At 30.7% G+C, this 13,848-nt stretch overlaps 1 protein-coding gene and 2 long non-coding RNA genes across 5 annotated transcripts in view; 2 read left to right on the top strand and 1 right to left on the bottom strand.

The window, feature by feature from the left end:
• LOC109537921 overlaps positions 1-3,328 on the top strand; it is a 6,773-nt gene extending 3,445 nt beyond the window's left edge. Inside the window, exons 3-4 of the long non-coding RNA XR_007280426.1 lie at positions 2,277-2,388; positions 2,464-3,328. This is a non-coding gene — a long non-coding RNA (uncharacterized LOC109537921). The remainder of the gene's footprint in view (positions 1-2,276; positions 2,389-2,463) is intronic.
• Positions 1-13,848, top strand: part of LOC109537920 (tyrosine-protein phosphatase 99A) — a 298,832-nt gene that overhangs the window by 108,122 nt on the left and 176,862 nt on the right. The gene's annotated exons all lie outside the window — the stretch shown is intronic.
• LOC125502654 lies at positions 284-891 on the bottom strand. Its single transcript, XR_007280423.1, has 2 exons — positions 765-891; positions 284-593 (listed from the first exon to the last, which is right to left on the bottom strand). It is a non-coding gene; the product is annotated as an uncharacterized LOC125502654 (long non-coding RNA).

Raw genomic sequence — 13,848 nt, 5'->3', positions numbered from 1 at the left:
GGATTCCCCTGCAAAACACGTGCGCTCCTGCTTTGCACGCATATATTTATCAGCCGAATTGTTTTCCAGTAATCGGGCCTTTACCGATACGACAACTCTTAGAAACAGAACCATATTCAATGCAGGAATTTTATGTGGCAGTAAACAATCGTTAAGTCCTTGTTATATCCTGATGTTATTTTGTTGTATGTATATCCTCATACTTTCAAAATAAAGATGTTTCATTATTATTAGTATTCAAGTTACCTTCCAGTGTCTATTATTAGCAAATAAATTGGAGTAATTGGGTTTGAACATTTATTTATAAATACATTTTCACATATTTAATAATCTATGGATAAGAAAAATTTCTAACATGGCATATTATGGCTGATTAAGTATAAGAAGAGGTTTAAAAAATGATTTGAAGCAACTAAATGGGTTGGTTCTTGAAGGTCGACTACATTTGCTTTTTCTTAGGAATCAGTTTATCGTTCACTACCTTGAAGTTTTGGTGCATCCATTTCAAGATTGTGTATCTTCTGTAAGACCAGTACTGGATTACATTGCTTTGTCCGCTGTGAGTAGTACTTTCTGCCGGATTTCCCTCAGATCTGAAATAATTAAATCCAGTTAATGTAAAATATAATCTTTAATAAAGAAGGTGATTATGCAAAAACATTATTAGGTTATAGGGCCTAAAGGGTGATGAACCCTTATTTTCTTTATATACTTGTTATGGATGATTGATACTATTTATGACGTTATTAGAAGACTTAACTTACTGATTAGGGGAAGAATTTTGAGAATCCATCGTTAGAACAGATCTGCAAATGTTGTGAAACTCGGCCAGCAACGAACGAATAACTTACGGGTACCGCAGGCAATTTTAACATTGACAATGATGACACAGCTTATGAAAAGGCAATCGGATTCTGCGCGGTGATGCAAAATTGTTATGAGTTGGCAAAAATTGTGAAAAAATAATCAAAACTTCCCAGGCGTTACATCGGGGCTGGTTAGGCTGCCGATTTTGCATATTTCACCTTATTAACTTAATTTTATTATTAACAATTTTAATGGAAAATGTGAAAGTTGAAGTTGAAAAGCAACATATTAAGAAGAATACGTGAAAGTTATGCTAATAAAAAGTAGGTAGATAATAGATACTGTCACAAAAAAAGTATTTTTAATATCCCAACCAAATATCGATTAAATTAAAAAAATAATAAATCGGGCTAAATCAAAAAAAAAACTTACAAAAAATATTTCTGGTTTTTCCAGAATTATTGAGTCACTATCGAGTACAGATAAACAAAGAAATAAAAATTGGATTCAAAATAGGACTCAATGAAATTTTTGTGTAAATCATTTCTGAAATATATGTTGGGGTAATGTTCCAAAATTATATAATTTTAATTTCTATTGTTATGAATAATTATAGAGTTCAGGGAAGTAGTTGGACAGCTAATGGACAGACAAAGTACATTTTAGATTTCTTGAATTCGTTTGATGCTTAAAACTGGGCCTACATTCTCGTAAATCCATAAACACGAAAAGTAGTTTTTCAGTTAGTTTTGATTTGCCGTTCAAAAATATATTCAGCTGGTATTTTTTAAATAAGCGCATTAGTTATCTAAAAACTTTGTTCAACTGGATAATTGTTGGTAAATTACAAAAACTATCAGAGCAGTATACAGTTTTAGAACATTGCTTCAATATTCATTTAAATAAATATTTTTTTAAAAACATTTACACAAAAGTTTTATATACCTACCTATTTTATAGGTACAAATTCAACTTCGATGGCGATGCAATACTCGATAATGACTTGAACAATTTTGGCGCAACTGAAAATTATTTTAATGCTGAATTTGTTATTATTTTACCCAATTAATTTCTTAACAGTTTATTCGAGTGATATTTGCTGGGAATTTTTACAAGCCTTTTGGTTGAGTATTTCGCTACAAAAGTTTTGATAAATTACAACTATCATCAAACTGTACCAACTTTTACAGGAAGAACTTTCTATTCATTCAATATATATATAGGGTCAGTAAAAAGTACGCAACTTTGATGTGACTGCAAAGTATACCAATTTAAATTAAATATAGTTAAGTAAGGTGAATGTAACGTAATGTTAGCTTTGACGTAAATTTAGTTGGTAACTTGGCAGAATTCAGCAGGTGGATTGCAGTTCGCAGTGTAAGCGATAATTAATTATTTTTCGTCGCATTTGCCATTTGTCCACAAAATCAATTAGTTTTACCTTTAAGTATTTTTATTGTTTTTTGTAGTTCTAGCTGAGTTTGATACTGTTCTCGGTCTTGATATGGATTTGAGGGGTCGCAAATAAGTACTCTTAACAATTTTGCATCACAACGTAGAAACCGCTTGAGTTTTCTTAAGGTATGGCAATCATTATAATAAAGACGTACATAAGTATAAATTAATTGTATTTAATCAGATTACACCATTTTGCAGTGGCTTTAGGAATATTTGAAAATCTAGGACGGTTCCTGAGAAAAAGCAATCTAAGTAGTCCATCGCCACGGCTGTGGCTTGTACCCGTAAAATATGAACTTCAAGAACCACAACACTGACCTAGTTAGAAAGCTAATTATTATAAATTTAGAATCATCGTTCGTATCACATAATTCATTAACACTGTTGTGTGTTAACACGGTGTTACACTTTGTCAAAATGCATTTATAACTAAATTGTCAAACTCAATTGAGTCGAATTTGTTTACTAAATATAAAACTAAATCATAAATCATTGATTGAAATAATACACTACCCTTTATAAGCCACATATTCCTGGAAAGCATTTGGTTTACAATTCATGAATATTATAGAATTATTGAATAGAATTGAAGTTGAAAATCGTTAGGAATGCAGACTAGTAGATATTAATTATTTAGTTTTAATAATTAAATTTTTAAGCTTTTACGTCTGTTCAATTTTCGTCTTTTGTTCAGCAAATTTTAAAACCTGTTTTTTTGTATTTGGACTGTATCATACTGGTTTTCATATCTGGCATTGTCTATTCAATTTTTGTAATGTATTTTACAATTTAAAAACTGCAAATGATATATTAATTGATAGTGTTATATTGCACGTCAAAAGTACTTTTTAATGAGATAATACTAGTGCAGGGTTACCGATCATAGAAACGAAAAAGAAAATAAATTATATAAGATAAATATGTCTGATGTTTTCCATTCCTGAGTATGTAGAAATTTCAGAAATGTAATTTCCATTAAAGAAATATTACGATTGTTCAGAAACATTTGTTCAGAAAGCGCGACACACTATAATTAATTAAAAATAAATACGTTCTATTTGGAGGACTGGCTTTTAAGACACCCCTTTCAGTGCCCTCCTGAGAGTGTCCAAACCTGACCTTAAGTGTGTCGCAGAAACACCCACTAAATAATATTCTATATTAAGACCTTATTACAAAAAAGGGTTCGTTATTCATAAATATATCATAAGGAACATGAGAAGTTCTCCATTAATATTAGACAGTATTTTTTCAGTACTTTTTAGTTTAACTACTCAAAGAACGGGAACTATAATTACTAATAGTACCTACTATGAAATACTAATGACTTTGTTCTATAAGTTTGACGATTTAGTTAGTTGGGTATGAAAGGATTAATAGGTAATAAGTCAGAAAGTAACTGACCACAACAAAACACTGTTTTTCAAATACAATGCCAATTCGACTGTTATTACCTGCAATTTGAGGGTGTTGAAACTTTTTAATTTAGAAATGTAGAAAATTCTTTATTTCCGTAAAAATAAACTTTGTACATTCATTAAATTGTTTAGAAAATTAGATGAAAATATTCGCACAGATTCAAGGACGGTGAACTAATTAAATAATGTTGATTGCTGTTTAAAGTATTCGAATTTTGTATTACAACTTACCGTGATAGTAACAGGTATTTTAAATTAAATGATTCACATTAGGTGACAAATTAATGAATTAATAATATTTATATCGTGTATTTGCTAAATTACAGACACTTGAAACACATTTATTACACATAAATATTTTCTCTTATTCTTGAGTATTTACACTTATGTCTGTAAATAATGTTCTATAGAATTTCTGTTATATTATGAAACTGTTTCTCGCTCTTTCTAATCAAACTTCGGTTTTATAATAATTGAATTATTATCAGCCAGGCAAAATTTGTATTTACATAATTACATGGTTGTAGTGATAATTTCCTAGGCGAAATAAAACAAGTCATTCTTTCACACCTCTCGGAATATATGATATCGTTTGCATCAAAATGAATGATTAGAAAACCTGAACTTATTTAATAGTAGCTTATTTGTCTTTGCTAATTATTTAACAATCACCTATGCGATATTTGTTGTATATTTCTTAATATCTCGGATCCTATTATGATAGTCATTAAAATAAAATCGCATTTCTTAACTACATAAACATCATATTAAAATAATCCACCTAATTAAAGTATGTATTTTGCTTAAAAACTTTAATTACCTTACTATGTGGAGTTTTTATTTATTTATAGAGCTAAACAACACAAAAAAAGAATTAGCAGCGTACCTATATTTCTGATAGTTTAAGACCATAAAGTAATGCCCCAGACAATTCTTCGGTTTTTCCGGGTTATCGGTAAGCGACTGATTGTTATAGTCCCTTCGTTGCTAGGACATTTCCATTCTAAAAAAAAATCAATAATGCATCTTCATAGACTTTCTGAAGGAACAGGCAAAGTTAAATAACAGGACCTCATTGCAAAGAACATCTGCGTATAAATCGGCGTACGTTCGAAAAACAGGTACTTCGGTTTCATTGCGCGAGACATGCGCTCAATTTAGTGTGAAAATTGGTGGCTGAAAACTTGACTCTCAATATTACATTGAATTGAATGTTTATTATCATTAATTTGTGATTTAACCCCACTTTCGAACCTAAACAGTGTTGTCAGTACTCAACAAGGTCATGAAATTATGCTATTATATTCTATATTCAAATAAATTAAAGCGCATGTCCTATATTGTTTATTAATATTTTGCTTTCTATTAGGAAGCATTTATGAAAGTAAATTAGAAAATTAAAATATTTTGATTTTGTATCTCATAGAGCTTTAATACTGCAGTGCACTATGGATCATAGTTGGGTGTACTGCGAACCTGTAATTTTTGTCAGTTAAACCGCCAACATGCAATTGCTGTAAAGTTGTTCTCTGTGCGTGTATTGGATCGCGGTTTCGCTACTACATTTGCTACAAACCCCAGTTTCAATATGGCAGGTAGCAATCCGGAGCTGGAAGGCTCTAGCATTTTCAGCAGTTCCTACGATTCTGAGAATGCTGGAATCACGATAAGGTAATTGAAATCCTAACTTTGACGGCTTGCTAACTCCATTGGACCACCAATGCAAAGTAATATTAAATATTTTTGGTCTGCGCAACATTGATCACTCAATTCTGCGATCACTGCGCTGAGCATCGACTCAGTAGCTCTGAAATAAATTAGGGTGCAGGGTGGGTCAAATTCCAACCTCATAATTCGGATGTCCAGATCGAAAGGGCATACAAGATCGGCGGGTGCAATTATTCCTGCATTAACCGTTAAACCTTGTTAACAATAAACATGAGTCATTTCAGAACTTTTTCCAAGTGTTCCATGTGTTAAAAAATTTATCACAATAAGGCTCTAATAATACTAACCTAATAACACATTACCTAAATTACTTCAGGTAAACGGACATTGTTGAATTAATATTCATTTTACAGGTCCGTATTTGAAATTTTTACAAAATTTTATACTTACTACCGTAAACTCTATATACGGGGTTGAACTTGACCGATCTCCTACCTGTCGTAAAACGTAGCACATTTCTAGCATATTCAGATCAGGTTTACAAACATGCGTCTACCGCTAGCCTTACTTTTGAACTAACTTCACAGCGTCTTGATAATTATTTTGAATGTAACTTTTCGTCTTTTGCTGAAATGTAGACACTTTTAGCGGGACTTTTAATAAATTATGTTTTTGTAGAAATGTTTTTGGTACCTACCTATATTCGACTTGTTTATTTCATTTATACCTACTCTACGGAAGGTATATGTGGTTTCTACAAGGACTGCAGTTGAATACTCTGGAAAGGTTTTCTATTGATATAACATAATATAAAGATAATATTTAATTACACATTTTTCTATTTAGCTATAAACCTATACATGTGATTGGAACGAATTAAATAATGATGATATTTTTATCTGCCATAGCCAGATAATTGTATTACAGACTGTACCAATCGCCAATTCGGCATCATTTTTAAAACCTTTTGGGTTTCGTTTCTACCTGTTACCAAAATTACCAAACCGCTCGCCCTAAACTACCATTTTATTTTGACATTGAGCAGGTAGCCGGTTGAACCAATAGCACAAAATTGAGTTTCCCTCTCTCACACTTCATGTCTAACCAATGAATGGAATTTCAATGGGCAATAGTGTCTGAAAAGTTTATAAATCGTTTCATATAATAATTAAGAAAAGTTACTCTTTTTAAATAGTTTTGCATGTTCTAAAATTGACAATACGATGATAGTTTTTAAATTGCCTTTTCTTAATGACAATTTTCGATATTGTCGAAAATAATGTAAAAACCTACTTTATTCTCGAGCAAAACTCATTCCTCGTATACGACAACGAAAAAAGTTAATATCTTAGTTGCATTTTAGGTTTTGGACCAAGCAGAACTTTTTATCAAAAATTAATTATTTTTTTCGTAAAATTAGTAATATTTAACAAAGTTTCCCAGATAGTACGAAATTCAATAGACACACTGTATATTTATTTATTAAGTATAATATACTAAACTTTATCTAATTTGCGATATATAATCGTATATAATTCTAAGTTCTGTACTATAACACTCAGATATTGAAGTCAAAACACGCCTCTATTTTAGAAGTTTTTTTTATGAAAAGCTGGAAAGAAATAGTGTAAAAATATACATATTTTTATATTCAAAATCTAGTTCGGTTATTCGTGTGTAATTTTCATACACTTATTATACAGGTACTTTGTTTATCACTGATGATATTAATGCTATGCGTTCAGACTACAAACTCTTATATACGTTTTTGTTTTAACTTGGACTTATGTGTTTTAAATTATATTAACTTTAATGTAGCCAAGTGGATGTTAAGTATAGTTAAATAGGCTAGACCATATTTAACATCTGTTAATTTATGTATTTACAGTGATTTTATTAACAGTTATATTGGACCGCAACATGAATTTTCAAATAATAGGCTAATTTTATTTTAATGCATGTGTTCGAAATACATGAAATTTATAACAATTGGTAGGTAATGGGCGAATATATAATTAAAATATTTTAACATACTTACTGGATTCATTTTCATGGGCTATTTTCTACTTAAACGTGAAATATTTAGTTTCAAACTTTATTAAATTAAAAACTATGTACCTGCTGTTACATTAGAGAAATTTTAGCATATCATCATATATTATCAAATATACAGGGCGAGCCAGCGAAGAGAGGCCCCTTCTTAGATCGTACTGAAATAGTGAGTGAAAAAATATTAATATAAAAGTATTGTGGTTGTCGCCAAAGTATTTGTTTCTGTCACTTGGTAGCTCAAAATAAAGTTATGACAGTCTTTTTCTAAATGGAATAGCCTACTTTTTAATCCAGATTCAGGATTCTACATTGAATTCGAAGCATTTTTTGTGTAACATACTATGTGACCCAATTCAATAGTTTTGGACATACGACATTTGAAGATGGGAACGAAACAAAAGTAAAGTTGATTATTATTTTTTCTACTGCAATAAACGATATCATTTTAGAACAGAACAGAACAAAAACAATAAAGGAAACATTTGTTTTAATATTCCCTTAAAATTATATCGTTTATTTTAGAAAAAAAAGTAACATGTAATAAAGTTTACTTTTATTTAGTTCCTATATTCAAATGTTGTTACGTCCAAAACTATTGAATTTCGTCATATATAATATTATACAAAAAAAATATTTGCAATGTAATGTAGCACTTAAATCTGAATGAAAAAGTTAAAAAAGTGTTTACTTTTTCTGTATAATAGCGGAACTAGTTTCGGAAGTGCGTCGTTATGCGGTAACCTATGCGTATATGTATATGGTATGTGTTTTTAAAACACCACATATAAAATCTGAGAGGTGGGTCTTATTCTGTTCAAAAAGGTGGCTAACATTTTTTTATCCACAAATTATCAAAATTTTATTTGAAACTTTAAAGAAATAAATGTCTGTTATATGGCGAATAGTACACAACTCTTAAACAGAAGGCAATGCCCCAAGATCGATAGTATTAAGTCGTCTTTGTTATTATTAGAACTCATTCGATACATTGTAAATAGTCAGTACAGAACCTTTAACATTGCCTTATTAAGTTTTCAAAGTACTATCTTATTTAAAAAATTACATTATTAGATACGTTGTTTAAATTTATTATCTAGAATATTGCTATAAAACTTTGTAGAAAATTTGACCAAATCAAATCAAATCAAAGCTAAACCTTTGTGAGATATCTATATAAGAAGATAATTAATAATTTTTAAGTATTGAAAATGCCTGCAAATTAACAAAATAAGTTCTACAAAATAACATTTATGAATAACATGATAATCGATTAATAGTTTCGCAACAATTTTTTTAAAATTAAACTTTTATTCAGGAATATGCTTCCATCATATTTTCTCCAAAAAATACCTTAATAGTCAATTGAGTGTACAATTGATTATGCAATTAGGGACATCTTTCTATATAAACATTTTGTAAGTTATGTAATTGATAATGATTTTTCAGTTTATAGTAGGAGGACTTTAACTGTCGATAGGAAATTCAATTTTAAGATAAAAAAAAATTGTGAGTAGATTGGAATGCGTAACGGCATCGTTATGTCTGTGATAGACAAAGACAAGTAGCTACGCAGTTCTCTCTTACACACACACAGCCGCCTGCTAGTGTGTAGACTATGGCCCGTTCCTGTGAACCTAATAGTGTGTAGTTCGTGGGCCGGTGTCCTTTAGATGTGTTTTCGTTCAAACTGGTTTCGTCAGGCAACGTGCGACAAGGAGCTAATCATCCAATTTCATTGCAATGTATATAGAAGCTCGTCCACTGGATCCGAAATCATTCGTATGAATTTGCACGAACCATGGTAAGTAGTTAAAATTAAACGTTAGGGAGGGCGTCCTTTGGACGGATTTTCTCAGATTTCGCATTTATGGGTATCGTCCACTGGAAGTTTTGTTATCGTTCGAATTAGCCATGTTATGTATTAAATAAACACATTTATTCAGGATAATTATATAATAATCAGCGTAATTAAACAACTGTTAATAATAATGGATGATTTTCTTATGGAAAATAGTTATCTTGTTAGTATATAGTAGTTGTAGAAGACGGTTATAGTTAAAAAGAAAAAAAAACTCTTGGGGTGCTAGGATATTAAAAAAACGAAAATAATTTGAAGAATTCCATCATTTATATCAAGATTTTAAAAAGATGCAGAAATACATATATTTTTCAACATCCATTTCAGCTTGGTGTGTCCAAAAATATTCTCTATTCAGTCCGAAACCCTACGAATATTGATTCGTCGGAATTTGTACAAAGGACTTTAGTTCTAGTGGACGAGCTGCAGTACATTGCAACGAAATTTAATCATTCGCTTCTTTTCGCACGATTTCTGACGATTGAATTTCGAACAAAACTACTTGCCTTGCCTTGGCCAAAATTTCCATTGATTTTAGGTTGATATTTTAATGTTGGTTTTTCTTCTGATAGAGCGCATAATTTAATGTAATTTCTTCAATCAAAGTTACAATTAAATATGATATATAATCCAGAATAAAGCTACAATCGAGCAAGATAAATTCGAGTGTCACAATTCGTGTCTTATTACAGTTATCATAAATCAATTGTCACTTTTGTAGGATTAAATAATGATATCGTAAACACCAGCTAGTCAACTGCAAGTATTGAAGAATGTTAAATGTTGTAGATGTAATATACATTTTACATTCAAAAGGAAATTAAATTACATTTTACGTATTTCTGATACATTTATAAATTATTAGACTTTAACTTTAGCCAGAATATTGAAATTATAAATTAGTATTGCCATCATGCGTTAGACAGGTTCAATATTTTATGGTTTCTATTAATAATATGAAGTATATTTTTATATAGTTTCTATTAATAATATCACTGTCGAGCGTCCGTAACGCTCACCTTTTTTTTTAAATCATGTTGAGACGGGTAGGAATAAAAAAGTTATTATTATTTCAAAATTACATAATAGTGTCATGTTTCGCCCCCTGTCAATTTGGGGTCAAAATTTGCATATATTGGGTGTGAAAGTCCCATAATATTAAATTTTAGTACAGTATCTTAAAATTTACGTGAATTATTTAAAAATATTTAAAACAAAATTTTAACTTTGTCAACCTCTATCTCAAAAACGAATCCGTTTTCAATATATGCTTGCGTGATATTTTCATCATCTCTCCATGCTACTCTCCCGCTACTATAAGCTGACTCACCTTGTATAAGGTTCCTAAAACTAACTAGGCAATTTGTCTTTTTTCTAGAATTACCCGCTAGTATGAGGTTCAGATAGAAGTAGGATGTTTCTCAGAGCCAGACCGTTGAATACAAATAGTTCTCTTGATAAAACATGCAAACGTTGTTCAAATACAGTAACATATTTTTATTCCAAACCCAAAGGGCCTCCATTCCAGTCCCAGAAGGAAACATGTACCATAAAGTCACGAACTGGATTCAAACGAATTTGGAGACAGGTATCGATGGCGAAATCCTGGTACCAAGGAAGAGGCAAGCTCAGCCCACGGTTTCCCAGTTCATTCCCCGTCCTCGTCATATGTTACCCAGACCACAACCTTCTTCAGTTGTTTTCCTGCGACGAAAGCCAAACAGGAGATGCAAGAACGTTGGCACTGAAGTTTTGTATTTCAATAAAAATTGAAGAGAATAAATTGTAAAAATGGGTATAACTCATTAATCTTAATAAATCAGATTTAGTTTAGAAATGATGTGTTCCAAATCCAATTTTCTAATGAAAATTCGAGATTACTTATTCGACTATTGTTTTAAATGGCAATCGTAATGTTTTTATGACTGAGGAAACAAAAAATTAGCCAGCGCGATTTTTTAAACCCAAAAATTTGCTCTTTATAAAAGTACAGCTCTCTAGGAACTCAGCGAATATGTCACGAATGGAAAACTCCAGCTTCGCGAACAAGTATAGAATCAACTAGAGAAACAAAAGGAACATTTTCTATCGAAACAATGTTGATGTTAAACGGATAGATAAATCTTCGAAATTGTCGTTATTGTTGACTCTGCTAACAACCGCAAGAAGTCACGGTATGGGTAGAGACTTTTTGTCATAAGTAATAGAACCGATTTCGATAGACTAATTTCGTTACTCCGTTTTCTGATCCGTATAATGAAAATATCTGAGTTCAACAATTTCACCCGGCTCATCATTTTGCAAGAACTGTGCATGAGTATCTAGATCATGTATCTCCAGGGAGTAGAACAGAATCCGATGAGTGGCTTTCCGGATTTTCCACCTATGAACCATGTCCTATGGACGTGCTTGAAAAGCAAACGTTTAAAGAGCAAGCCGAAAAAACTCACGAGTTCAAAGTATGTTCCATTTACAATTTCCAAACGATTTACACACTTGAATCATATTTGCTTAATTTTCAGATTAGCTGAAGTTACCTCCAGAAAAAGAACTTTCTGGATTTTAACGGAATTTTGTGTTCAGATTTACCAAGTGGAAAATTTGTTTCACATAGAAAGAAACTACAATTTTAGATTTTGTAAATTCCGACTATTGCTGTTAAGGATATATCTTTCCATATAGCAAAAAAGTTTCGAATTAATTTACAATTAAAAACCTTTAGACAATTCTAGATATTCATGCCCGAGTTCAAAAACCCTCTGTTTCCAAGGGGCTTTAAATGTAAAGTGTCGGTTATAGGCAAAAGGAGTCGTCGTCTTTGTTTCAGCCACCGGAATTCATTTCTAGTTGTGAACAGTTTCCCTGTATTGTGTATTATTACCAACGCCTTTTCACTGAAATGAAACTATTCAACTATTTGCGTCAAAAACAAATTATTATTGGGAATATGGACAATATTCCTTTCACAGTGTAATATTCAATCTTCTACCTTAGCAAATAGCTGAAATATTTCATATTTTTATTAATACTGAAATGGCGTTTATTATTAGTTGAAACACTTGGAAATTACGTAGAATTTTTTTAACTGCAATATTAATTTAACAACAGAATTTAACCTAATTAATCTATCTAATAATCAAATCTATGAGGTGTAAGTAATTTTCATGAAAATAACACAATAAAGCAACATTGATATTGTTTATTCATTCCTAAAAATCAACTACTATCCTAAAATCGATCATTTTTTAAAATATAATTCATTCAAATGGTTCCAATTAAATAACATCTAAGCCATGATAGAGCAGTTGCCTTTTTGCGAAAAACAGTCGAGTGACAAATTTATCAGAGCCCCTTTTTAAACATCTCTCTTAACCGAAAACGGATGTGAAAGGGACCAAATGAATGACGGTTTTACCATAAAAACACTTAACTTTGCTTTAAACACCCTGTAATTGTTTTCAAAGTTTGACGTGCTCTCAGAATAGGCACCGAGTTCGAATTGAAACCAGTGAAAAATTGACTGTAATATATTTGAACGGTTAGAAAGGCTAAGTAAACAAAAAGGAAGGCATTTACAATGGCTTCATACATTCAGGCTAGAAATTAATATTAGTCTTTCAGAATATCGATTTGCACTGCCTAAATATATTTAATTAATGTTTTGATATGTATCTGGTTGGTGCTTGCATATTAACAATAGTTTTGAAATTAATTTTTCGAACATTCACCAATCAAATTCATTAAATTTGAAATATATAATAAAAAATGGTTTAGTGCAAGAAGGTAATACTTCCAGAAACTTTCTCTGCGTAAAATTTAATTAAAAATCGTGCAATTGCTTTCGTTATAAATGAGATTACAGCTTAAAAGTTTTTAGAATTTTTTACTTCACGTGTCTGCAAATGATGCCGATGTTTCATAACACAGATATTTTCGCTATATTGAGTTTCAGAACTCTCGAATACGAAACAAGAAAGTCGTTTGAAAGCAGAAAAACAAACTATGATATTTATCTTGTTTTTTCGCTCGTCTGAAAATGTATTAAAACTTGGGCTGTTTTTCTTAATCCGAAAGTTAAACCCATTTTTTAAATTAAAATTCCAGAAACCGCAGTATTCATGACGTGTATAAATCGGCCAATTTAGAACATAAAAAATTAACAAAGACTGTAAACGCAATTACGGTTATAAATGCCGGGAATATTTCGTGGTAAGCTGCTCCTGTAAATTAACAATATTACGGGTTAGATCATGGAACATTTTCAATAAAATCTTATTTACTTTAGCACAAGTTTTACTAGTTTCCTAAAACATTGTCCTCATAGTTTTCCTGTGAATTTTAACGTTTTTTATGAAACCTACTTAAAAGTTTTTGTGTGATAATAAAATAATTGAAAGACTTTTTTTCGTTTTCTTGAACAGCGTTTGTAAGTCATAAATTTTGATCAATTGACTCTATAGGTACATATTTTTTTAATAACATTTACATTTTTTTTGAATCAGTTAGCAAAAAGCAAAAGTCATTTTTACAATATCCACATAGTTTTAGAGTTTTTACAATTATTAACATGCATTCGCAAAATGTACT

This window comes from Dendroctonus ponderosae, unplaced genomic scaffold (assembly GCF_020466585.1).
Source record: "Dendroctonus ponderosae isolate FM_Combo_2020 unplaced genomic scaffold, Dpon_F_20191213v2 Dpon_F_20191213_1, whole genome shotgun sequence".
Lineage (NCBI taxonomy): Eukaryota > Metazoa > Arthropoda > Insecta > Coleoptera > Curculionidae > Dendroctonus > Dendroctonus ponderosae.
This window is presented reverse-complemented; position numbering and strand designations above follow the sequence as displayed.